The 26,438-nt window shown below is 42.5% G+C and overlaps 1 long non-coding RNA gene across 2 annotated transcripts; it reads left to right on the top strand.

Annotated features, from left to right (window-relative positions):
* The first annotated feature begins 5,951 nt into the window (after positions 1–5,951).
* Positions 5,952–26,438, top strand: LOC110681156. Of its 2 annotated transcripts, none has more exons than XR_002503110.1 (3): positions 5,952–6,632; positions 7,540–8,293; positions 26,323–26,438. It is a non-coding gene; the product is annotated as an uncharacterized LOC110681156 (long non-coding RNA). The 2 variants fall into 2 exon arrangements; XR_002503109.1 differs by having other exon boundaries at positions 5,952–6,703.

Here is a 26,438-nt window from a genome sequence, read left to right as displayed (position 1 = left end):
GATGATGTTTCAACAATGTATACAAAGCATTAACTTGAATTATGATAGTTTCACTATTGTTAGAAGTTTTTAATTTGGTTTTTCTATTCATTATAATACTTTCATATAAATTTTCAACGGTCGAATGCCGCTACGCTAGGCCGAAGTTTGTTAGACTGAATTCCATTAGGCCGAACGTCGTTAGGCCGAATGTCATTAGGCCGATAGGGTTATTTGGCCGAAAGGATTATTAGGCCGAAATGTCCGATAATTCTTTTGAATTGCGAGATTACCTATTCAACTAACAATGGAAGTCAGTTTGGATTGTTAGTTGTTAATCAGAATAGATGCGTCATTAAGAAGGCCACAATATCCGCTTGTGAAATTATAACAAGAATATATAAAGCAGAAAAAAAAAACACTGATGAATATGTTTAGCCATTTGAAATAGTAGTAAAAGAGTAAATGGTCGAATATTATCTAGGTAAGGACCCTTTCGGCCTAATGGCGTTCAACCTAAAAGCCTTGTGAGGCCTAACGACATTCGCCTAATGGCTTTCGACCTAATGACATTTTCTAACGACTAACAATCCATACGACCTAAAAATTCATTCGGCGGTTTCTAGGTGATGCAAATTATCCTGATCTACCATTGTTAGTTACCCATTCATGGTTACGATTCAATAGAATTATCCGACATTTTTGGCCTAATGATCCTCTCGGCCAAATGACCCGTGACGGTATTCGGCCCAATTGACTTTGGGCCTAACGGAATTCGGCCTAACGGCATTCGGTTATAACGGGATTCGGAATAACGTGATAGATAGAAAATGGGAGCAGGTATTTTCAACGGCTTTGGGCTATCTCACAAACACGTATGGAAATTCGATAGATTTTTCATTATTAGTGTTTAGGATATTTTTTTTTTTGAAATTTGAGACACCGTATGCATTAATTCCTTCAGGAACCCATCAAAGCTTCATGGGACATCTAGGATTCAACTGTGATGTGAGTAATAAGCATATAAATATAATCATTTGAATATTTTGAAGTATGTTTTCAATTATGTTCTCAATCACATTATGGTCTTAAGTGCAGATGCATCAAGTCAAACCTCGAAATTTTCAAAGCACAAATCTACAGAACCAGAGAACCGTTCGGGCTGAAAATTTAATCGATTGGTCACCACCATTCGCTATTCTGCTTTTCACCAGGAATGTTTGTCTGGTTCTCTAGATATGTGCCTCTGGAAAATTCAAGGTTTGGCTTCGAGGCATCTCACCTTAAATTGATGAAAAAATAATGAAATAATCATTGTTCTTCTTCTTCTTCTTCTTGGCATAAAGCATAAACGTCCTTGCTAAAACAGAGCCTGTTCTCAGCTTAGTGTTCAATGAGCATTTCCACAGGTATTAACTGAGAAGCTTTCTTTGCCAAAGTTGCCATTTTCGCATACGTACATCGAATGGCAGTACGATGATACTCTATGCCCAGGGAAGTCAAGGAAATTTTCATTACGAAAAAATCCCGGACCGACCGGTGAATCGAATCCAGACACCTTCAGCATGGTTCTTCTGTAGCCGTGACTCTAACCACTCGGCTAAGGAGGGCCTATATCACTGTTACTATTAATTCAATATTATTGAGCCTGCTACATCCTACTTTAAGTTCTGTTAGATCCTTCGACCTTGACGCTTGTTCCTGCGGGCGAGCGATGAGGGCAGGATCAAACATTAAGGGTATGCGATATGGATTTTTTCCATGTCGATACGAAACGAAACGATACGCGGAATATCTTGCGCTGATAATGACGAAACGAAACAAATTTTAAAAATGTTTCGTGTAACTCGATACGAAATCATATTCTCACGGAATTTTTCGAAACGAAACGAAATTTTTGAATTGTTTCGCGGAATACACGTTTAAGTTTTTTTTTTCTTGTCAAAAGCTGGAAATTTGAGAATGGGGATAAAAAATGTCTTTTTTAAATCCTCTACCATATGGAAACCTTAGTGTTGCTCAACGGAATCTTTACATGTTTGATAAGACTCTTTTCTGTTTGTTTGAAATCTTCTTAATAACTTAATATGGTTTCATTTCAACATATCTGACATTCACACAGGCAATGAGTGAGTTTATTTAATAGTTACAACCAAGAATTGGGTCGAAAAGCAGTTACAAACATTTAAACAATCTCAAAAAATATTGAGAGGAGCCCAAAATTCATTTGATTTTTAAGAAATACCTTACAATTTTTTAATCATGTGGATGTATGTTAGCAAATAACAAAACATGGGAATAATATATCATTTTTTTTTGCTGTACTTTATGCTTTGTGGCTTGAATGAATGTGATTGGGACACAAGTCGATAAGTGATCATGAAAATACTAAACTGAGAAGCAGACTCTGTCCCAGTTGGAACATAGCGCCAAAAAAGAAGAAAAAATAGTAGAACAGAGAAATCACTGAAATATTTGCTTTAGTATTTGCTGGAGTATTGAATTTAATTAAATTTAAAAGAATCCATCAACACATACCTAAGTAATCAATCAAGATAAATTTAAAAGATACCAAATAAAAATACCCAAGAGATATTGCGGCAGCAACTTAACCAGGATTGCCTGTTGGGGTTAATTTAGAAGTTCCTAATACATTTTCTGGAAAAGCCTTGCATTAAACCGTGAATTAATTCTTTGGAGGGATCAATTCTGGATGAATGCAAACTTTTAGAGTAAACCTTGTAGAAAATACTGAAGGTTTTTCTATTATTTTGTAGTGCAAATACTGGGAGAAATGATCCTTTTCCAAAATCTGTGAAGGAATTTCTGGACGATTTCTGGAAGAATTGAGGATTGTTGCTATTATCTCATTTTCAGATTCTTTGTTTAAAACTGACTACAAAATCACATTCTTGGAGGTACGACTGTATGTTGATGTTTGAGGTTATGGCTTTCAGTCTTAAATAAAACTCAAAAACGGATTTTTGCTTATATGTAAGCCTGGACTACATAGCATGAGGAATCGCAAATAAGATTGACAAGTTCACCTATGTTCGTTCAGGCAATCCGTCTTTCAATGAGTTAAATTTAATGTTTGGCTTATTTTTTTTCGAGATTTAGATATACGAAAATCGAAAAAAAAAGTTACGCTTTTCCATTGTGAAATACCCTAGGTACCCCACCGAACTTGAATCTGAATAATTTGATGGTGCATGCAATGCACGAATCAAATTTATAACTAATTTGTGATTTTTCCTAAAATAAATCATCAAATCTATCGAAAGATGGCGAAACTAGAGAATTTTGAAACTTGATGTATCATTACAAGTATTGGAAGCCAAATGCCGCAAGGCAAAGGTCTTAACCTTTTCAATACCGAAAAGGTTAAGACCTTTGCCTTGTGGCATTTGGCTTCCAATACTTGTAATGATATATTATAATCAATATTCGCTTTTTTCTTTTAATTGGGGTTGTGAGGAAATTATGTCACGTTATAAGAGGAGAGAGGAGTGGTGGTGTGGAACAGCGTGAATAAACCTAGATTCATTTTTCGATAGAAAATAATGTATGCATCTTCCTTGTTTAATTTCAGGAATTTCAAGAGCACAAATCTAACGAACCCGACAGCGGTTCAAGCTGAACACTTGATCGATTGGCCATCGAGTAACCAATCGATAATTGGACGTCTGGTTCTTTAGATTTGTGCTCTTGAAGATTTGAGGTGTGGCTTTAGATCACCCTAATCAACGCGATTTTTTACGGCCACAGCGACAAACAATCGCTTGCGATTTCGATGCTACATATAGAGTTTTATTTAACACAACAACGAAATCGCTGCAATTTTTCGTAGCCGTCGCCATACCACAGTTATGAATCTAAGATAAGACGAGATTCCTAAAGAAACGCCAAAACGTATGCTTTCACTAGCACACCATTCGTTTACCTCGCAGATAATTGCTGTTATAGTGTTCTGATCCATGATATGAGTCGATTTGATCCATAATACGGACCCATTTTTTGACTTTAGCTAGGAGCAGAAGCGAACGCTTTGCCTTTTTTTGTTCGAAATTAAACTCAATTTCGCGAAATTCCGTTTTATTCCGTGTTTTTTCAATTTTCCGTGGAAATATTTTAACAATTTGGCGAAACGAAACGAAATAACAAAATACAAATTTCGCCTGTGCGTTCCGTGGAATTCCGCGGAATTTCGTTTCGAAGCGTATTTGACGGAATCATTCGGTATTTCGTATACCCTTATAAACAATGTCGCGCGTCGTTCGCTCAGTGAAATTAAAAAGTTCCGCGAATCGTTAGGTGTTTGAGTAGGGACGAGTGACGAACACTTGTTCGGCGTACAATATCATGGATCGCATCACCAAAAATTGGTGACTCCCAGATCTCTACCTTATCCCATTAACCCAATATCCTTTCCATGACAACTGTGGAGATGCAAATGATCTCGGTCTCTAGTAACAACGGTTGTCGAACTAACATTCCTCCCTTCTCCGATGACCGTTAGACGTGGCCGGCGCCGTTATTGGCTTTCAAAATTTGTGGTCTCGATTTGTGCACATTGAGAATGGTAAGCTATCCTAAGCCCATTCATTAAACCTGTGCAACTTCGACTGTTCTGGTCAATCACGGAGTAATAACTACGAATTGTAACATTCTATATTAACTGGAGAAATGTTAGCAAAGACATGTAAAGAAATCTGTAATCAGCTTTTAAGAAGAGATATCAATCACAAAATCCATTAAGGTTTTTTATAAACCTTGAATTCTGAGAAAATTGAGAGTATCTTTCACTTATCGCTTTCTATAACAATCATTATGCGCTACACATCATGAGAATTTGTTTATAGCAGTAGTTACAGCGATTATATCGGGGAGATAAAACCATCTAAACAAGCTCCAAACCTAGGGGTCACAATTGCTATCAGTTGTTTGGGAATTGGTTTATCATGCGAGTAGAGTAAAACACCTACCCCCAATGGTAAATAAGCGAGAAAGATATGTTTTATCATCGTTCTCTCTTTAGGGCTTTTCTTCGCTGCTGCTTTTTATGAAGCTTGTTTTAGCTTGTGATGTTTTTCTTCGCTTGCTCTGATTATGCTTCGAAATCAATTGAGAATGAATTCTGCAATGCCTGGATAAGATAAAATTGATTTGGTAATTTCTTATGATACTTTTCATCGGATATTGACCACTTTGTACAATATATGAACCACTTTGCGTTGTCGTCGTCATTATTCTTCTTCTTCTTTTTTGCGTTACGTTCTTCCTGGGACAGAGCATGCTACTCAGCAAAGTATTCTTATAAGCAGTTCCACAGTTATTACAGTGAGTTTTCTTGGTCAATCAACCATTTTTCCATATGTATATAGTGTGACAAGAGCATGAAGATGCCTTGGGAATTCTTGAAAATTTCCAACCCGAATAGATCTTCGACCGGTGAGTTTCGAACCCACGACCCTCCGCAGGGTCTTGCTGAAAAGCTGCCCGTTCATCGCTGCGGTTATCGGAGCCCCGTCATTGTTACTCGCTTTTCCTCCGTAGCAATGTCGTTGGTTGGCATTGGTTACCGTGCTCTACTCGGTGACACTTTTCACCCGTTGAGATGAAGATCACCGCTTGCTTTGGTGTTGATATTATTCGCTCAGCTCGGAAGCGTCCCGACTATAATGTGGTTGACTCCTCCTGGTCAGTGCGCGACGATCACTGATGTCCGGCTGTGCAAAACCGTTGTGCTCGCTCGCTTTTGGTCAAGTCGCTAGGTTTGTGACACCAGCAATGGATATGGTTGTGTATGTTGGTGAATGTATTCATCATCGAGTGTCAACATGGACCGTGTAAGAGTCCGGTGGGACGATTATCTTAGGCGGCAGACCAACGCGCAGTTCTCAGCCAGAAGCGCGATCTCTTCGTTTTGAAGCTGCTATTATATAGGTATGATGTTGCGAGGAGAGTCGTCGCCTGTCGTCGTCGGTCGTAGTCGTTTGACTCTGACTTCTGGTACACGAGCAATCTCGTATCTCTTGTGGCTGAGGGTGTCTTTCTTCTCGCCTTCCCAGCGAGCCGCAGTAGGAGGAACGCTCTAGAAGTACGGTCCGGGCGCTAAGATCGAGAGGTATTGATCCCGCGCGGTTGATGGTTTTTTGGTCAGCTTTTCCGTGAGTGACGAATTACTTGTATAACTGCAGTTTGGTGTGCTCGAACGGCGAGAGTGACAGTGGCAGTAGGCTGTGAAATTGATTTTTACTGCGGCTGGCCAAAACGGAAGAAACGCGCCGATCGAAGTCGGAAAATTCGCAAGGGCAGTCGCCACCAGAGTCAGAGGGGTTTGTCTCAATTTTTCACTTTTCCGTGCTGTCACAGGAAAAAAAGAGAGTGTGAGTGTGTGTGCGGGGGAAAATCGGGCGACCAAATAGCATTCGAGCAGAAAAAAAGTGTCGATCACCAAAAATATACGTGTGACGTCGTTGGACTGAAGGCGATTACGAGGACGACCATCAACGATTACGACGAGGAGAAAGAGCGAGAGAGCGAAACAAGCGCGCGTGAGTGCCTGAAGTGGAAATGCAAGGAGCCGATCGATCCGTGTAAAGTTCGAAGAGGAATATAGCAGCAATTATTACCGTTTGGAGATCTACAAAGTAGGCGACTTGAAATCCTACACCGGATTTGTTTGCCACCGCCTGCTGCTACGATTGAATACGACCAGCAGGTGGGAATCATTGAAGGGGAGGAGGCAGTTGAATTTTTCCTTGGTCAGTGGATCGTATTCGAGTCAAGATCAAGTGTGTGGTTTCGCAGCAATCGTAGTAGTCGCCGTTGTTGGCTGTTGTGGTTTCAGTTTGAGGAAGAGCGAAGAGTAACGCAGAAGAAGAAAGACAACGAAGGGGGGTAGACTACGACGATTCAGGAAGGTGGACATGTCTGAAGGAACACGGGTATGATGGGAGTGTTCGGCCGACCCGTGTCATGCGAGCGTAAAGGATTAGTGGGAGGGGAAGGGGTAGCGTGTCGCTATACTGTCTCTAGGCCAGAAGTATGCGTTGAGTTTATTTTTACTGCTTAGACTATTTTTTTACGGTCGACGCACATACAAAGCTCGCGGTGCACTCAATGAACGTTTATTTTTTTTAGAAATAGTAAGTTGCTTGGATTAGCAGGAAAGTTCTCCGCAAATGAATTTTTAAGTACCAAACTCGTCTATTCACACCCCGTGAATTTGCTTTTCGTTTTGTTTTTCGCAATTAATTGGTTCTTAGTACCGTTTAAACGAGCCGATGCCGACTTGCAAGATTGACGGCTTTGTTTACACCTGAAGAAAACATACGATCAATCGGTAATTCTGGCCAATAGCGTCTACTGATACCACCTTCTCCCCCCATCCCTGAAAAAGTACGATCTGCGATCAATCGCTCCGTTTCCTTTGTCTGAAACATGCGAATTGGGAAAATTGAAGGTTCCCTCTGGAATGAGGGCACTTATGCGAGGAGAATGATACCTCTTCGATGTAAACAAGTCATAATTTGAAATTCGTGTTTGTATCTACAGTGACGTGCGAATCCTTGTTTATCCCCCCAATCAAAGTAGACAATGCCTGGTGAATGGTGGATGGTGATGTTGTCTGACGTGTAGAGCGTCGCAGCATGCTTTGGGTGATGGCAGAAGCTGGGATGGCGCCGATCGCTGTTGCCGATGCCATTGCAGTTCAACAAGCGGAGGATCCTCGGCCCATTGGGTCACTTTCTCGCCTACTGCGGCGGTAGGTGTGACCAGGAAGTCAGTGCATCGTCTACTGCGATTGAAAAGCCTCAAAGTGCAACGAGTGGTGTTTCCTCAAGTGGTTCAAGTGTGAAGACAATCGTTGAGAAGAGGAAGCTGTGGGAGCAAGTGTTCATCCGGTGTTCAGAAACGGTGGGAAAATCGAAAGAAATTTTCCATAATAGCCAGTCTGAAAGTGCAAAAATAGTGTCGCCTCTGGGCGAGTTACAACAGTGGGGAAAGGCAAAGTGAGCAAATCGGTGGAAAATAGCCGGTTGGTGTTGTAATACCGACTGGGCCTGGTCTCGATGTGATACAAAATTGCCACCAAGGGAAAACGAAGAAAAAGTGTCGTTTTGTTGTGCATTGAAGTTGGTTTTGTGTTCGAGCCCCTCAGGGGGATGTTGCCCGATATCGGAAGTAGAATAGAGAGAGAGAGACGAGCGAGAAGAATTTAACTGAAAACGTAAGCGGCTTGCACTCGATGGATTATCCAAATGGCTTACATTTCGACGCAACAGGGTGTTGTTTCGCAGGGATTAAGGTGAGGAAGGGGGCTGCTGTTTTGTTCTGTTCTGTGTGTTGTTTGACTTTTTGGTTTGACTAATCTGCTTACGGGTGGTAATTACAGAGGGAATACTCACACAAATTGCTGCATTCAGAAGCTGTGTTATAACCATTGATATTATTGCTGATTTTATTGTTAGTACCTTATGTTTAATTGATTTGATAAATTTAGACGACGAAATGTAGTATAGTCTCATAAGTAATGAAAAGAGAATTATGGTGTATTGAAACAAATTATCCTGATCTACCATTGTTAGTTACCCATTCGTGGTTACGATTCAATAGAATTATCGAACATTTTTGGGCTTATGATCCTCTCGGCCAAATGACCTATTCGGCCTGACGGTATTCGGCCCAACTTATAAGTAATGAAAAGAGAATCATGGTGTAATGAACCAAGAGTATCCTCCACGTGTATAACTTTCAGACTCAGATATCAGAAGACCAGCTTCAGATGCAAGCTGGAAATTTTCAGGGCCATTTCATTCATTTTAGTTTATTACGTTAACAACTAAATATATGTCAAACATTGAACCAACATTTTCATATTACAATCTTCGGGTTGTGGCCGTTTTTGTCCCATGCTCGCCAAATCATTGTGCTTTTGGTCTGGTCACTGCGCTCCACAGCATCGTATGCCTACCGAAAAGGAACACCTCTAATGGGTCACGTCCTTGAAACATGTCCTACCAGATTTTATTTTATTTTCATCCACATTTTTGACAAGTTCATCCTATTTAGTTTACACTTCGTCGATGTTTTGGCAATACTTTGGTTCGCTCTTAGCTTCCACTTCATAATAGCCCAAAATCCTTTAATTGGGCTGAGTTGGGGTCAATTAGGTGGGTATCACCTATCATGGAAAAATCCTTAAATTTCGTCAACACACGATCAACCAACTTCATGGTACGTAATTTGGCCACAATTTCTCTAATTTTGTTCCCTATTTGATTGTCTGCAGACATCGTATGATCGGAGGCTTCAATATCCGAAGTCCAATCCATTGCACGGTACAGCACGGCAAAAAGTTCGATTTTGGCCAAATCGCAGTCTAAAATGTTTGGATTTGAATCAATGGTCCTGATTTTAATCCACAGCTGACGGTGCACAGTAACTGCCCGACGCTTCCTTTGTGGCTTGCGATCTGCCAAAATAGTTACTTCGTACTTATTCAGTAAGAGCCACACAGTATTTATTGAAAAACCTAACACTTTTGCAATTTCTATTATGATCAGGAGTTTTTTTTTTTTCAAATTTTTGTGCACAATTATTTCCCTTCTCTTCTCTTCCATGTTGAATTTCTCAGAAAAGCGTTCGAATTGAGCTGCTAAAAAATCATGCGATTATTATTATTGTTATAGAGCACACATGGACGGTTTAGCTTCTAAATTGGACCACTAGAGTCGTTGTAAGAACCAAAGATGTTTGTTTCAATTCTAGATGGGCCACACCTTATATCACGGATCGCAGCACCAATCAAAGATGGTTCTAGATGCTCACCTAATCCCACTAATCCAATATCCTTTCCATGACAACTGTGTAGATGCAGAGGTATATTCGGTATCTAGTGACAAATGGTCTATCTAACATCTAAATCTCTGTTTCAACTTCGATTATTTTGGTCAATCATGGAGTCCAACTACGAACTTGGTCATCCACGCTCATGCTCAAGCTCTTTTCAATTTTGTAAACTTACCGGGAAAGCTGTTCTCGAGTTCATTTTGATCCTTTGACCTTGACGCTTGCTGCTGGGCAGTGTGTCAGAAAGCCAAGTTTTTTTTCCTTTTTCGAGTCGCGCGCCTAATTTTTTTCTGAGTGCTCTTATATAGCCGAGCAAACGAGTGAGGCTGAGAGTGGATTGTGGCTGCACAGTGAAGGATAAAGGATCAATTGGTGAGCTCGTTTCATGCTACTATTTCTATCTATAAAATATGTATGACTGCACATTTAATCGTTACAATTGTGGGACGTAAGTATGAATTTTTCAACAAACTATGAATTGTTCGTCACTGTGAGTGTCGACACAAACTCTGATTCATGAATTATTTAAGTTTCACATTTTTTTTATTTTCTGGAACACCCCTTTCTACCTTTATTTTTGTAATTAAAAAAAAAAAAAACTTTGAATGGTTCGACACTACAAGTGTAGACTTGCGAAAAGGTTCACTTTATTCAACAAACTTTGGATAGTTCGCCACTGTAAGTGTCGGCATAAGAATAAGAGTGTTCTATGATGTTCCAACCAATCGAGGTTTTTTGTTTCTTTTCAAATAAGTAAAGTATAATAACACATGCTTTCGTCCTGACAGCTGAAGGAATGTCACATTTAGGTATTTGTTCAACAAACTTTGAATGGTTCGTCACCTCAAGTGTCGGCATAATGTTCCACTACATAGAAATTGTTCATATCAATGAACATATTATATTTACAAATAAGGCATGTATATACACTACCCGTCATAAATACGGACTCACTAAAATAAGTATTGCAACACTCAGCTGAATATTGAATCACCCTGAAAAGTTTAGCATCACCTCAAAACAGGTAATTTCACATTGCTATATCTCGAGATCCATACGACTTGCAAAGAAGCGATCTTCAGCAAAGTTGTTCAGGGGATCAGGTGGCGCTAGTGAACATGTAAAATTGAACATTTTGAACTAGTTCTATCTTGTGATCCATAAGAGATAGAAGTTCGGGTCTTCGGCAAAGTTGCTCAGGGGTTCAAGGACATCCGGAAAGCGATCAGTTTAGTTCGCGATTTTGCCGCTAGTGGCGGCAAGTGAGCATGTAAAATTGAGCATTTTTGAACTAGTTCTAGCTTGTGATCCATAAGAGATAGAAAGTTCGGATCTTCGGCAAAGTTGCTCAGGTGTTCGAGGACATCCAAGAAAGCGATCAGTTTAGTTCGCGATTTTGCCGCTAGGTGGCGCTAGTGAGCATGTAAAATTGAGCATTTTTGAACTAGTTCTAGCTTGAGATCCATAGGAGAAAGAAAGTTCGGGTCTTCGGCAAATTTGCTCAGGATTCAAGGACATCCGGAAAGCGATCAGTTTAGTTCGCGATTTTGCCGCTAGGTGGCGCTAGTGAGCATGTAAAATTGAGCATTTTGAACTAGTTCTATCTTGTGATCCATAAGAGATAGAAAGTTCGGGTCTTCGGCAAAGTTGCTCAGGGTTCAAGGACATCCGGAAAGCGATCAGTTTAGTTCGCGATTTTGCCGCTAGGTGGCGCAAGTGAGCATGTAAAATTGAGCATTTTGAACTAGTTCTAGCTTGAGATCCATAGGAGAAAGAAAGTTCGGGTCTTCGGCAAATTTGCTCAGGGATTCAAGGACATCCGGGAAGCGATCAGTTTAGTTCGCGATTTTGCCGCTAGGTGGCGCAAGTGAGCATGTAAAATTGAGCATTTTTGAACTAGTTCTAGCTTGTGATCCATAAGAGATAGAAAGTTCGGATCTTCGGCCAAAGTTGCTCAGGTGTTCGAGGACATCCAGAAAGCGATCAGTTTAGTTCGCGATTTTGCCGCTAGGTGGCGCTATGTGAGCATGTTAAAATTGACGCATTTTGAACTAGTTCTAGCTTGTGATCCATAAGAGATAGAAAGTTCGGGTCTTCGGCAAAGTTGCTCAGGGGTTCAAGGGACATCCGAAAAGGGAACAGTTTAGTTCGCGATTTTGCCACTAGTGAGCATGCATTCAAAAATGAAGTGTCACATGACATGAATCATTTGGATTATAAAGCGAATCATATCTGAATAAATTGAACAAGAATGTAATCGGTCCTGAATTACTTGTACATGAAGGGAATATTACCTTGAACACTTGACTATGAAGTGAATTAGACATGAATCACATGAAGTGATTCTCACCTGAAACACTTGAATATGAAGTGAATTGGACATGAGTCTCTTGGATATGGAGCTAGTCAAATATGAAACACTTGAATATAAAGTGAATGAGACCTGAATGCCTTAAATTTGCTTCAAAAACCAACATCAATCACTTGGATATTGAACTTATCAAATCTGAAAAACGTACATAAAGTGATTCAAATCACTTTAACTTCCTAAATATCAAAGGATTTCTGAACAGCATTCTGGAAATTCTATCTCATCAAATTCATAATGTTTAGGTACAGAAATCCCTCCAAAGTAAACTGTTCCTGGATGCCCTTGACTTCCCGAACAAATTTTGCCGAAGACTCAAACTTTCTATCTCATTCTGGCTGGAAAATAGTATTTGTTTCATATATTAATTAAATATGCGTACTAGTGTAACTTAGTGGGCAAAATAGGAACCGAAAAATTTGATATTTGGATGTCCTTTACTTTTATTTCTGTCTTTACTTACTAAAGACTCAAACTTTCTATCTCTTGTGGATCACAAGCTAGAACTAGTTCAAAATGCTCAATTTACATGCTTCACTAGCGCCACCTAGCGCCAAAATCGCGAACTTAAACTGTTCGCTTTCCGGATGTCCTTGAACCCTGAGCAACTTTGCCGAAGACCCGAGCATTCTATCTCCTATGGATCACAAGCTAGAACTAGTTTGAAATGCTCAATTTTACATGCTCACTAGCGCCACCTAGCGGCAAAATCGCGAACTAAACTGATCGCTTTCCGGATGTCCTTGAACCCCTGAGCAACTTTGCCGAAGACCCGAACATTCTATCTCTTATGGATCACAAGCTAGAACTAGTTCAAAATGCTCAATTTTACATGCTCACTAGCGCCACCTAGCGCCAAAATCGCGAACTTAACTGTTCGCTTTCCGGATGTCCTTGATCCCCTGAACAACTTTGCTGAAGATCGCTTCTTTGCAAGTCGTAAGGATCTCGAGATATAGCAATGTGAATTAACCTGTTTTGAGGTGATGCTAAACTTTTTGGTGGTGATTCATTATTCAGCTGAGTGTTGCAATACTTATTTCAGTGAGTCCGTATTTATGACGGGTAGTGTATCTCACAAATCATTATTTATCATGGTCTAAACGCTTATCAAAGTGAATCCTGTGACCCAATTGATCCTTGCTCATTAACAAACACCCTCCCAAGTAACCTTTGTGGAGATGTAGAGGCAAAACACGGTCTCCAAATAGCAAAGGTTACACACTAACATTCCTTTCCCCCAATCCCACCTGACTGCGTCAAGGACGTGGCCGGTCGCCGTTATTGACCCTGTATAAATAGAGGCACTGAATTATGCACATTGAAGAAGATATGGCCAATCCAGCCGATCTTCTAGTTGATTCTTTGTGCATTTTCACTGACTTTCGGTCAATCACGAGACAGCAACCATTGGTATGTGTAGTCAGTCTAAGCTAAGCTAAAGCTAAGCTAAGCTTACCGGGAAAGCTGTTCTCGCCCGTAGCTTCATAGCTCTAATGTGACCATAACTTGTATAAGCTATCTTGAAATCGATAAGAAGGTAATTCGTTGGGATCTGAAATTCACGATATTGTGAAGGAACTACCCATCAATCCCTAGATGCCGTTCAGCTAACTCAAAGAAGCTGCAGGACTTCTGGAAACGATGGCGCAGAGAAAACCTCTGTCAACTGCAAGCCCGGACGAAACGATGGCAGCCAGCTGTTCAAGTCGACGTAGGCAAATTAGGTGGTCATCAAGGACGAAATTCAACGCCCACGAAATGGAAAATGGTCGGTATAACAGATGTTCACCCCGGAAGGACGGAATTGTGAGAGTAGTTACCCTTAAAACTGCCACCTGGTATCTTGACCAGACCGGTCGAAAAGCTTTGTATCCTGTCGCTTCCAAATGATTATCGTCACTGCGAAGCCAAAAGATACAGCCATCCAATCTTAATCCCTTAATTGAAACCGTAGAACATCTGTAGATGGAGTCCAGGTCAAACCCAAGGTTTTACTGATGGATCTGGGTCCAAATTGATTTCATCCAAAGTGCGAATGACCAAGTTCTCTTGGGGAATGCCGGCTAGAACAGGACGGGCATTTAGACGCCCGTTTCCGAAGTTGAAACCTTCTCCAGACATCATTTGTATTTAGTTGAACTGCAATGCCGTGCGATTTCTTCGTCGTCTGCACCCGTAATGACGTCATCTATGTAGGTGTCTTCCATTGCTGCTCACGTCGCGAGTGGAAATTTTGCTTCGTCATCCAAAGTGAGCTGTTGAAGCGTCCTGGTGGCTAAGAAGGGTGCTGGCTTTGTCCCGTATGTCACCGTATTCACCTCGTATGAGCGAAGGATCTCCGTAGGTGAGTTTCGCCAAAGGATACACTGAAATGGACGATCTTCTTGCCGAATAAAGATTTGACGAACATCTTCTCCACATCCGAGACCAGCATGATTTGCTTCGTTCGACTGCGGAGAATGATGGACCGTAGATCTTCCTGTTAATATCGGCCCCGCCGGTCCGGACGACGTCTTACAAGAAGCGTCGAAAACCACCCTTGGTTGTGGTAGAAGCCCTCCTTCACCTCGGATGATGTGGTAAATACACCCGCCCTTGTTGCACTCTCAGCATCCTCATCGACCACCCTCATTGGCCGAGGTTGAGATACTCCTTCATGAACGCAACGTACTGTTCCCGTAGCCTTGAGTCCCTGGTCAACCTTCTCTCGGTTCTTGCAAACGCCGGAAAACTATGTCCTTTCGACTCATCCCAACCGTGAAACAGCATCTTCCATCCTTGGGAGCGCAACGGGTATACTTTCCGTTTGTATCCCGCTGTTACTGTGCTTAGAAAACCATTTTTTCACAGCGCTTCTCTTCTGGCGAATGAGCCTTACCTGGCTCTACCTCCTCGCAAGCCCAAAAGCGAGTGACCAAGGCAACTAAACCATCCAACGCGACACGCTGCAGGTGATATGAAGAGAACGAGTTGGAATCCGAAACTCTGCCGTTGATTATCCAACCAAACACGGATTCGTTTAGGGTTGGAAGATGTTCTCCCAGGGATATCCTCCTTCCGCTTTCGAAAAAATCGAAGAAACACTCCATGCCGAGTACGAGGTCCACCACGTTCGGCTCGAAGAATGCAGGATCCGCCAATTGAATCCCACTTGCAATTTTCCACAGCTCCTTGTTGATAGCGGTTGTTGGGAGATTAACGGTGACCTTTGGAAGCATCAGGAAGCCTAGCTCATGAGAAAAGTTTGAAACTCGTGATCGTAAAACCGCTTGAACCTTCTGTCGAACCGTGGTAGATGTTTGGCTGATTCCTGTCACTGAAATGTCAACTCGATTTCGGTGGACTTGTAACCGTTGACTGAGTCGTTCTGTAATAAATTACTTTCCGACCCGGAGTCCAGCAGCGCACGAGCAGGGTGACGATTTCCGACATCGTCCTCAAGAATGACAACAGCTGTTGCCAGAAGAAACACTTGGGTGTTAGTTGATTCCTGTGAGTCCTTGGAAGTAGACGCCTTGTTGCCCCTAGCAACTGCCACAACCTTAGTTTCCTTTTCCTTTTCTTGCTTGAAACATACTTAGGGTATGATAACGCCCCTTGCAGTTCCTACAGGAATATTTGGATTGGCATTCCTTAGCTTGATGACCGCTTCTGAAGCAGTTCCAACAAAGTCGATGGGACTTCAGTAGACGATCCCGATCCGATACTGCCATCCGTTGAAACTCGCTGCACTGGTAGAGGAAATAATCCGACAAACAGGCAAAGCAGCGTCCCCAAGACGCCTGGGTTGAACTGTAGCTGGACTTCATGTATGGTGGCTTCGCCTTCTGCTGCGTTTGACCGACACCCTTAGTGTCAGTGAATTTTGGTGGAAGATTGTCCAATACTTGGACCCGACGCCGCAGAAATTCGTACAAGTCCTCCCATGTGTCCTGTTGTTTCGTAGATGAAGCCTCTTCCCACCCCCTTCGCGTGACAGGATCCAATCGTTCAGTGAGGAGATTCAACAACAAAAGGTCCTTGTAGTCAATTGGTTGTACGACCTGGTCGAGAGTCTGAACAGTTCGTTCGAAGCCGTCTATTAAGGTGTGTAGATCAGCTCCAGATTCCTTGGTGAGTGTGGGCAGCTTGAAAAGAGCTTGTACCTGGCGCTTCCTCAGCTGCTTGCTGTTGTTGTAACGCTTCAAACAGCAAATCCCACGCCACCTGATAGTTAGCCCTCGTGATTGGAAGTGGATCGATAAGGGCTTTGGGTTCTCCTAGAAGGCAGCTTTTCAGGTAATGAAGCTTTTCAACTTCCGGTAAATCCGCCTTCCAGTGGATAAGCGATGTGAACAAATCACGGAAACTCAGCCAATCATCGATTTCCCCGTCGAACGTCTGTAGTTTTATTTGCGGCAGACGGACGTGATCGCTAGTAGTCGCTGTTGCACCTTCAGTGGCCCGGTTAGGCGGATCCAATACTGCTGGTGTCTGAAGGTCCTTGATCTTGTCCATTAGGAAGATCTTAATCTCGTAGTAGCGATCGCTGAATTCCACACGTTCCTTCTCCAGTGACGTCTTTTACGGGTTGTAGTCGTCGTGAGAGGAAAATGTCCACCAAAAGTGGCGCTGTAACTCTCCCAAAGCTCGTCCAGTTTTCCCGTGCGTACTTCCACCTCGGTGATGGTGTTCTCCTCAGAAAACCTCTGCGTAAAACCGGTAGATGTCGTTGAAAGCCAGTTGAAATCTCCTTCAACCGTGCTGTCAATGCCCTCATCGTCGGCGGTTTGCCAACCGGTGGAACCATGTTGTCGTCAAGGTAATGCGAGTAGTGAGAAGAGAGAGGTGCGGTGTAGTATACTGCAAGGGCCTAGCTTCGCCAGGCATATACTATTTAATTTACCCGGAGAAACGAGTAGTGATGCTCCAAAAATTCAAACGAATTAACCACCGTCACGTGACGTCACACGTTCGACTTCCTCTCTACGACAACTCAGCAACATGATGTAGTTTAAAGAGGAAAGGAAGCGGTTGTAGTATGCAGAGTGTAGACCTAGCTTCGCTAGGCATATACTGCTTTAAATTACCCGACAATTAATCAAGCGAAGCTCCAATTAATCAATCAGCCACGCATACAGCCTTGTACCAAAATCGTCACAACAGCAATCACTCGATCAAGGGATGGATTGAAGAGGGGATAATATGGTGTAGTATCCAAAGGAGATGGCTTCGGCCAGGCATATACTGCTGCAACTCACCACAGGAAAACTACTGCACCAAACGACCAATAAATTCCATAACGATAATCGCCAAAATCGATCGATTTCCAACTTCGATCGACGAATCCAACAGCTCAAAGACGGAGAAGCCTAGAAGGGCAAACAGGGCTCACGACAGAGAGGTTTTACACGAAGTGGTTTGATCCAAATTAAAATTGTGTATTTCAAATTGCCTAGCTTCGGCAATATAATAATTTTAAGTTTACCTGGGCAAAAGTGATGCGATGCTCCCTCTCTACGCTGAATCGTACACATTAACGTCCAAAAACGAGTTCGCTAGTTTGGGTTGTCGGTCGGTCGCCTATGCCAAAGCTCACCAGCTACAATTGCCGGTCGATCGTCTCCTGTGCACCAGCTGTATAGTCGGTCGATGACCTTAGATGACCTCGATTGAACCTCGAACAGTTGTTCAGGGTCAGATTCCACACACATCGGTTGCGTTGCCTTCGAAAATCGAATGGGTTTCTCGTTTCCAATGGCTCTGTCCCGGTAGTGAGCCCGAAATCCAGAAAGCGTAAGATGTACCAACCATGATCTCCACTAGTTCCCGCACCGTCGTAGTCACAATCACCTGCAGAAACACTCCTTTTGCTGATGTCCAAGCCAAGTCGAATCGACCAGTAGCGATGACGGTCCAGATATGTGATGCAGCGTCCTGGGCGCGCAATGGAACAAAGCCTCCAATTGTTCCCCAACAGGATGGCGTCCACAGTCCAAATGGACAATACGTCCCCTTAATGCTACAACTAGATAACTCGAAAACCAAAATTTTGAGATGTGCAACTTTGAAAATATGACTATTTAACAAGGTGATGGTTAATCGCAGAGAATATGATTGGAAAATAAACTTCAACATATGTATTTTGAACCACACCCTTATGAGCTGTGGATATTTTGCAGATCTAATTGAGAATAATGTTTTTGACATATTAAAGTCAAAATTTTCAAATTTCGAGTTATCTAGTTGTAGCATCAAGGGGACGAAATAGTAAAATGGCGATCGAAACGCCGGTTCCAGCTTCGACCCAGTGTCAAAGCTTCCGTGGAGTCCTGGGTCCGGTGTGGCCAAGAATCCGACTCGAAGGACCTAAATGAAGGGGGTAGGGGCGGTTACCTTTGGTCTAAGCTCAGTGGTTAATACTGGTGGGAAACCTGCCCCCAACATCGGGATAAATTGGCTCCAGCCACACAAAAGAAACCGTTGCAATGCACTTCACAGCGTGGTTGTCCAGTCTTCAATCATTGGCCGTTTCTGGAGTTTGCCTGGTACAATCGAATAAATTCAACTCGCGGCGGTTAGCTGATTACACGGCACTTTATTTAAACTAGTAGCTAACATGCTAAACTCGGTTTATTACGCTTAAAACTGTTAATTTAATTTTTGACCTAAACACTAACACAATTACAAACGAATTAATATTGATCGGATGATAAACAGCCGTAGGTCCGCTGCCCGTGTGCATCGGTGACCTGCTGGATGTAGACTGTCCATCGCTCCGAATAGTCTGCTCCGTCAGTCCTCCGAAGCTGCGATGCAATGATTTTCTTTTGTGTGGCTGGAGCCAATTTATCCCGATGTTGGGGGCAGGATTCCCCACCAGTATTGACCACTGAGCATAGACCAAACGTAACCGCCCCTACCCCCTTCATTTTTATATCAGCTTGGGGTGACAGGGTTGTAATCAGGTGGGGTTGTTGTACACATCAACAGAGGTGAACACCATTTTTTGCGAGATTGTTGTCCAACATTCTCACAACGTGCCCCGCCTATCGTACCCTTCCAGAGTTGCGCAAGCTCGTGGTTCATTCTTCTCCTCCATACGCCGTTCTAACATACTTCGCCAAAGATCGTCCTAAGCACACGTGTCGTTCAAAAATTGCTACCGCTTGCAGGTCCTCTTCGAGCATTGTCCACGTCGCATGCCTGTAGAGGACTACCGGTCATAAGTGTACATGGTACACTTAGTACCGAGGTGGAGTTTACCAGACCGAAAGGTTTTGTGGAGACCGTAGTAAGCACGACTTCCGGCAATGATACGTCTTCGAATTTATCTGCTGCAGTTGTTATCCGACAATGATCCGAGGTAGACCAAGTTCGTCCACCACCTCGAACACATCCCCGTCGATCATCACGCGTCTGCCAATGCAAGCTCTATCGCGCTCGGTTCCTCCAGTTAGCAGATATTTCGTCTTCGACGTATATACCTTCATTCCAACCCATTCTGCTTCACGTTTCAGCCTGCTATACTGTTCAGCAATTACTGGGATCGTTTTTCCGACAATGTCCACGTCGTCAGCGAAACAGACGAACTAGCTGGATTTGATGAAGATCGTGCCCGCATGTTGAAGCCCGCCCATTTCATAACACCTTCTAGCGCAATATTGAACATGAAGCAGGAAAGACCATCGCCTTGTCGAAGTCCTACAAAGTATTATCACAGATTATCTTTCCGTCGTCTGTCACCTGTGGTGAACAAGTTCGTGGGAAGTTATCAAGCCGGCCGATCGAAAACGGAACCAGATCTTTACTGTAAGGCAAATCCTCCAAAAATTTCATGAATACCAGGTCCCAACGCATCACCTTTTCATCGATTTCAAGGCGGCATACGACAGTATCGACCGCGTAGAGCTATCGAAAATCATGGACGAGAACAGCTTTCTCGGGAAGTTCACGAGACTGATAAAAGCGACGATGGAAGGTGAGCAAAACTGTGTGAAGGTTTCTGGCGAACATTCCAGTTCATTTGGATCCCGAGGGGGCTAAGACAAGGTGATGTACTTTCGTGCCTGTTGTTCAATATTGCGCTAGAAGGTGTTATGCGGAAAGCCGGGCTCAACAGCTGGGGTACGATTTTTACGAGATCCAGTCAATTTGTTTGTTTCGAAGATGATATGGACATTGTCGGCCGAACATTTGAAAAGGTGGCAGACCTGTGCACCGGCCTGAAACGCGAGGCAGCAAAAGTTGGACTGGTGGTGAATGCGACCAAGACAAAGTACATGCTAGCTAGTGGGGCCGAGTGTGACAGGGCTCGCCTAGGTAGCAGTGTTACGATAGACGGGGATACATTCGAGGTTGTCGACGATTTCGTCTACCTTGGATCCTTGCTGACGGCTGACAATAACGTTAGCCGTGAAATACGGAGGCGCATCGTCCTGTGGAAGTCGGGCCTACTATGGCCTCCACAAGAAGCTGCGGTCAAAAAAGATTCACGCCTGCACCAAATGTACCATGTACAAAACGCTCAAAAGGCCGGTAGTCCTCTACGGGCATGAAACGTGGACGATGCTCGAGGAGGCCCTGCAAGCACTTGGAGTCTTCGAACGTCGGGTGCTTAGAACGATCTTCAGCAGTGTGCAGGAAAACGGTGTGTGGTAGTACAGCCTGGGCCCTGTTGTACGTCTGCCGTCAGCTAGAGTGAGGAGATGCATCTTGAACGTCTGTCCACCAAGAAGGTGCGGCTCAATTAGCATCTGTTCTGGCATCAAGCAGCTGAGTATGAAATTCTGTATCTCGTCAGCTAAGGTGGCAGCCCCACCATCGTGATGTAGGTATCACGACCCTGGTCAGGTAGCATATCGAACTTCTTACCTACCACAAAACATGAAGAAAGGAGAAATTACGAATGATACTTTCGGCAACAGACCTGGCAACGAAGTAAGGACTATGATTGGACACGAGTGAGCCTTTTGGCACGTGAATTTCAGAAGATTGATGCCACGCTGCTATTCGGGAAGTAAGATGACCTAGATCTAGAGAACGTGGACCCCGTCGCCAAACACAGGTTTCAAAAATAACATCTACCAGCGATAAGGCAGAACATGGTGTCGGATGCGTAGTGATCGGGAAGCAGACGAAGCATGTTCTGAGGTTGAAACCGATTAATGAACTTATCTTTGTATTGAGGATACGGGGTAAACTCTTCAACTATTGTCTGATCAACATCTATGCACCGATAAACGATAAACCCGACGTCACGAAGGATGTGTTTAATTGTCTTGACAAGACCTACGGAGAGTACCCGAAACATGACGTGAACATTATTAGCGAGGTTGACAATGCTCAGGTCGGAAAGAGAGGACATTTTCCGTCCAATTATTGATACAGGTAGCCTTCACACCGTCTCTAATGACAAATGCCTAAGATTAATAACTTTCGCCGCTAGAGAGGGATGACCATCAGCAGCAGAGACATCCAAATAAGCCACGTTACGGTGGACGGCCGGCATATTTCGGATGTCAGCGATGTGAGAACCTTCAGAGCTCCAAACATCGACTCTGACCACTATCCCGTTGTCAGTATGATTCAAGCAAGGTTGTCTACTGTGGCGAACACAAAATCACAGCGTCCGATGCGTTTAAATATTCAGCGCTTATCAATAGCCGGTGTAGCAGTTGATTACCGCTGGAAGCTTGAGAAGCGAATAAGGGGAACCAACGTAGAAGACAACCGGAATAAGCTGTTGGAGTCTTTCCACAGAGCGGTGAAAACAGCAGCGCGAGAGGTGATGGGTACTACTCAGAGACGACCTAGGAACGGTTGGTTTGATGAGGAGTGCTTAAATGTGACAGATAAGTAGAATGTTGCCAGAAGTCGGATGTTAGTATCTGTTACCCGGCAGAATAAACGGCAGGTTAAAAAGGCAATCAGAGAGTTAAAGAACGTAAAGCTGCTGGAAAAGACGAGTTACCAGCCGAACTTTTCAAATACGACAGTGAGCAGCAATAAAAAAAAAATCTGCACCGCACTCTGTTAAGAATATGGGAGTAAGGACGAATTCCATCCAGAACGAGTCGAAAAAAAATAAAAATCGTGCTCGATAGTCTTCGATTTGGATTAAATTTTGCACATCTTTTTGGTATGGTAGAATAAGAGTTTTCCATTAAAAAATTATCATTTCGACTCAAGTGTAACTTTTGAAGATAGCCTATAAATTTTCGCATGCAACTTTTTTGAAAAATTCTAACCCGAAACTGTTGATTTTAGAGAAAAATGTTCTATGAAGAAGTTGTAGTAAACCGTTAGGACTATAAGAAAAAAATATACACTGAAAAAAATATTGTTTTTGTTTTCATAAAAAATCACAAATAAACTTAAATTTTAAATTACACAAAAACCCCATTTTTAATATTTTTTTGATTTTCACCATAGAATCTTGATAGTAAACATATGTTTGGGACAAAGTTTCATGATGGAGAAATTTTTAATAAAAAAGTTTTTCTAAAAACAACTTTAAGTCGATTTTAAGAATTTTGATTTTCTGTCAAAATAAATACGTTCTGATGATACAGTAGGTATCTTGAAATGATTCTAAGCCCTGATGGTTATGTGAATAATTTCTCTAGAAGTAGCCATTTTAGAATTAAATCGAGTTTAATGCAAAAAATATTATTTTAATATAAAATAGGCCATTTTCATTAGTTATTCGCGATTCTCCATCAAGGAAAATAAGTAAGTAGAAAGAAATATGGTCTTTACTCTCGAAAACGTATTATAATCAATGGAGATGGACCAATATGTCACTTGATACAACTCGTGATTCATGCGTCTGCGCCACACACCATTTTCGAGTTTCCCACCGAGTATTGTCCGCAGCACATTACGCTCAAAAACACCGGTCTGACTCTTTCAACGTCCACGCTTCGTGCCCGTAGAGAGCCACCGAAAGAATCAATGTTTTATACAGGGCGAATTTTGTTTCCGTTTGCAAAGCTGCGGGACCTAAGCTGGTTACGTAGTCCGTAAAAGGCCCTATTCGCAGCCGCAACACGTCTTTTCACTTCGCGGGAAACGTCGTTGTCACATGTCACAAGTGTTCCAAGGTAAACAAATTCTTCAACAACTTCAGACACATCCCCATCAAACACTACCTCAGCACCTACACCACCATGCCTGACTCTATCTCTACCTGCTACCATGTACTTCGTTTGGTAGAATTAATGGTCAGACCTATCCTCGCTATCTCCCTCTTCAGAGGCACGAAGGCCTCTTCCACTGACCTGCGATCGATTCCAATTTGGTCTATATCGTCCACAAAGCCAAGGAGCATGTGCGACCTTGTGATAATAGTGCCATTTCTCTGCACGCCAGATTTCCTAATAGCACTCTCGAGTGCAATGTTGAACAGTAAATTCGAAAGTGCGTCTCCCTGCTTCAATCCGTCTAACGTCACGAACGAGGTTGACACCTCGTCTGCGATCCGAACACTTGATTTCGAACCATCCAGCGTAGCACGTATCAGCCTTATTAGTTTCGCCGGAAAAGTATTTTCAGACATTATCTGCCAAAGCTCATTTCTTTTCACTGAGTCGAACGTCGCCTTGAAATCAATAAACAGATGGTGAGTCTGCAAGTTATACTCCCGGAATTTGTCTAGGATCATTCGCAAGCTAAACATCTGGTCCGTTGTCGAACGGTCTTCACGAAAACCAGCTTGGTATTCGCCGACGAAGGACTCCTCGAGCGGTCACAGTCTGTTAAAAAGGATGCGCGACAGAATTTTGTACGCCGAATTTAGCAGGGTAATTCCTATGTAATTGGCACACTCCAGTATGTGCCCTTTCTTGTAGATAGGGCGGATGAGGCCATCCAACCAGCCGGTGGGCAATTCTTCGTCCTCCCATACCTAAAGAAGTAGTAAGCGCATTGGAAATTGAAACACTCAGCTTGGTTGGAGAAACGGCAACGTCTCTCTTGACTGCGTGTGGAAGTAAGCAAGGGGAATGCAACAATCGAGTAAGTGTTTCTCATGCCTGCTTACAGACTCATCATTTGTTTATCAATTTCAAGGCGGCGTACGATTCAGTGAAGAGAAATGAGTAATGGCAGATAATGGTAGAACATTTTTTTCCGACTTAACTGATTAAACTGATTTGTGCAACGTAGGATGGATAAAAATTAAATGTGCGGGTTGCGGATGAGACTTCGACCTCCTTCGTAGCCTTTGAAGGATTGAAGCAAGGAGGTGCGCTTTCGAACCTTCTGGTCAACATTGCCCTCGACACACACAAATATTTGACAAAATTAGCACGTTCAACAAATTATCTTCAAACTTTCAGGGAGTAAAATAAAACATGTTATGAATATTTTCCCATGCTTGTTTTATTGAATTTCAATTCCATATCCAAATGCACGGACTTTTCTCTTCGCACTACTCTTAAGGTCCTGTACAACACTTGGACTACCTTTTTCACGATAGGCGATTCATTTTTCTCCATATCTTCCTCCGATATCACTTCCTTAGGATGCTTCCGAACTGCCTGCCTCATGATGGCCCAGTACATTTCAATTGGTCGCAGTCCCTGTGCGTTCGGGAGGTTGAGATGCTTCGGTATGAAATTGACCTCCTTAGCCTTGTATCACTCCAAAACCTCTTTCGAGTAATTGCACGAGGTCATATCCGGCCAGGCAATCGTAGGACCATCGTGTGACCTCAGAAGAGGAAGTAGACGCTTTTGGAGGCATTCCTTTAGGTATACCTGTCCGTCGACCGTGCCACGAATGGGGTGCTCCGCTTTCTACACGAGCAAATTGCTTGCCAAATCATATATTTTATGGCAAACTTTGACATCTTCTGCTTTCTAACGTCCTCAAGGACATCGAATTTATGATGAGCAGTGAAAAACTGAAGCCCCTGAAGTCTGCTTTTAAACATGTCTCATCATCCATAACGAGGCAATGTGGTATCGTCAACATCTGGGTGTAGAGCTTCCATACATGTGTTTTACCTGCTTTTTAATATCCTGATGAAACTCTCAGCAGATCTTTTGAAAGAAACTTCTGGGAAGGAAACCTAATCCTTTAAGGAAAAAATCATGGAAAGGAGAGATTTATGGTGAACCTGGTTCAATTCTAGGAGCAACGAATCCCGGGACGAATGCTTTAAATATTTTCCTCTCAAGACAATTCTAGAGGTATTACCCAATGTTAAGACATGCATCATCCGTCCTACACACTCCTCGCCTTTCTTATATGGAATATTCAATCATGGGTATAACTGTATTTGAATTCCATAGGCAGGAAGTTAAATTAATTAACACATATTGACCATCTATGGAATATTTTTACATCAAAGGGTTTCGAATTCGTAGGAGGAAATAATTATCTTTAATACTACATTCTACTCTCCATAATTCGATATTGAAGGGACCATCGAGCTATGGACGTATCGTGTTGTAGAACACAAAAGGTAACCATGAAATTCAACGTTCACTGAGGTTCTCTACCAAGATATCGAGATAGGGAGAGTTTACTGTAGATCTTAATTACACATTGTTGCCCAAAAAGTCATGGTGGTAAACGCGTAGATAGTCAACGAGGCCAAGCTGAGAGTGGCGGGTTCCAAACCTGCCGGCTGAGAATTTTGCTAATTGAAAATTGTCTTTATTTACAGCATTCTCGTGTCTGCAAAACAAAACACAAATGCAAAACTGGTCAAATGGCATGAAATGCGTTCAGCTGATAATTGTGGAAGTGCACTTAGGGTACTTAGATGAGATTCAGGCTCTGCCTAATTGGAACTCATCTAAAAAAGGAATTATTCTTTAATGAAAATACTAAACTGACTTTTTTTCTTTATAGCTTACATTTAGAGAATCGTTCCAGTTGGATTTTTGCAAATCCTTGCTTAATTAACGCTTTGCACAACACACGTTTGAGTCCAAAAACCATCGCAATATAGAACTTAGCTTGTGGTTTTGCAACTTTGCTCCGTTTTAAATTTTGCTCTGGCGTTGTTCACACAGTTTGCCGTTCGTTCTCGGTTGACAATCGAGTTTAATGGTCTGTTCTCTTTTTTCTTCTTGTTCTTCGTCCTCTCGGCTCCCCTCCAACAACAACAACAACAACAACAGATCGATAATACCCCAAACCCAATCCAGCGATTCGAACAACGACAGGTAAATATCATCACCAAACAAACCCGCAACAACACCATCAGTATTATTAACAGCGTCGAAAAAAAAAAAAA

Source organism: Aedes aegypti, unplaced genomic scaffold, assembly GCF_002204515.2.
Source record: "Aedes aegypti strain LVP_AGWG unplaced genomic scaffold, AaegL5.0 Primary Assembly AGWG_AaegL5_hic_scaff_483_PBJ_arrow, whole genome shotgun sequence".
In the NCBI taxonomy this organism is placed as follows: domain Eukaryota; kingdom Metazoa; phylum Arthropoda; class Insecta; order Diptera; family Culicidae; genus Aedes; species Aedes aegypti.
This window is presented reverse-complemented; position numbering and strand designations above follow the sequence as displayed.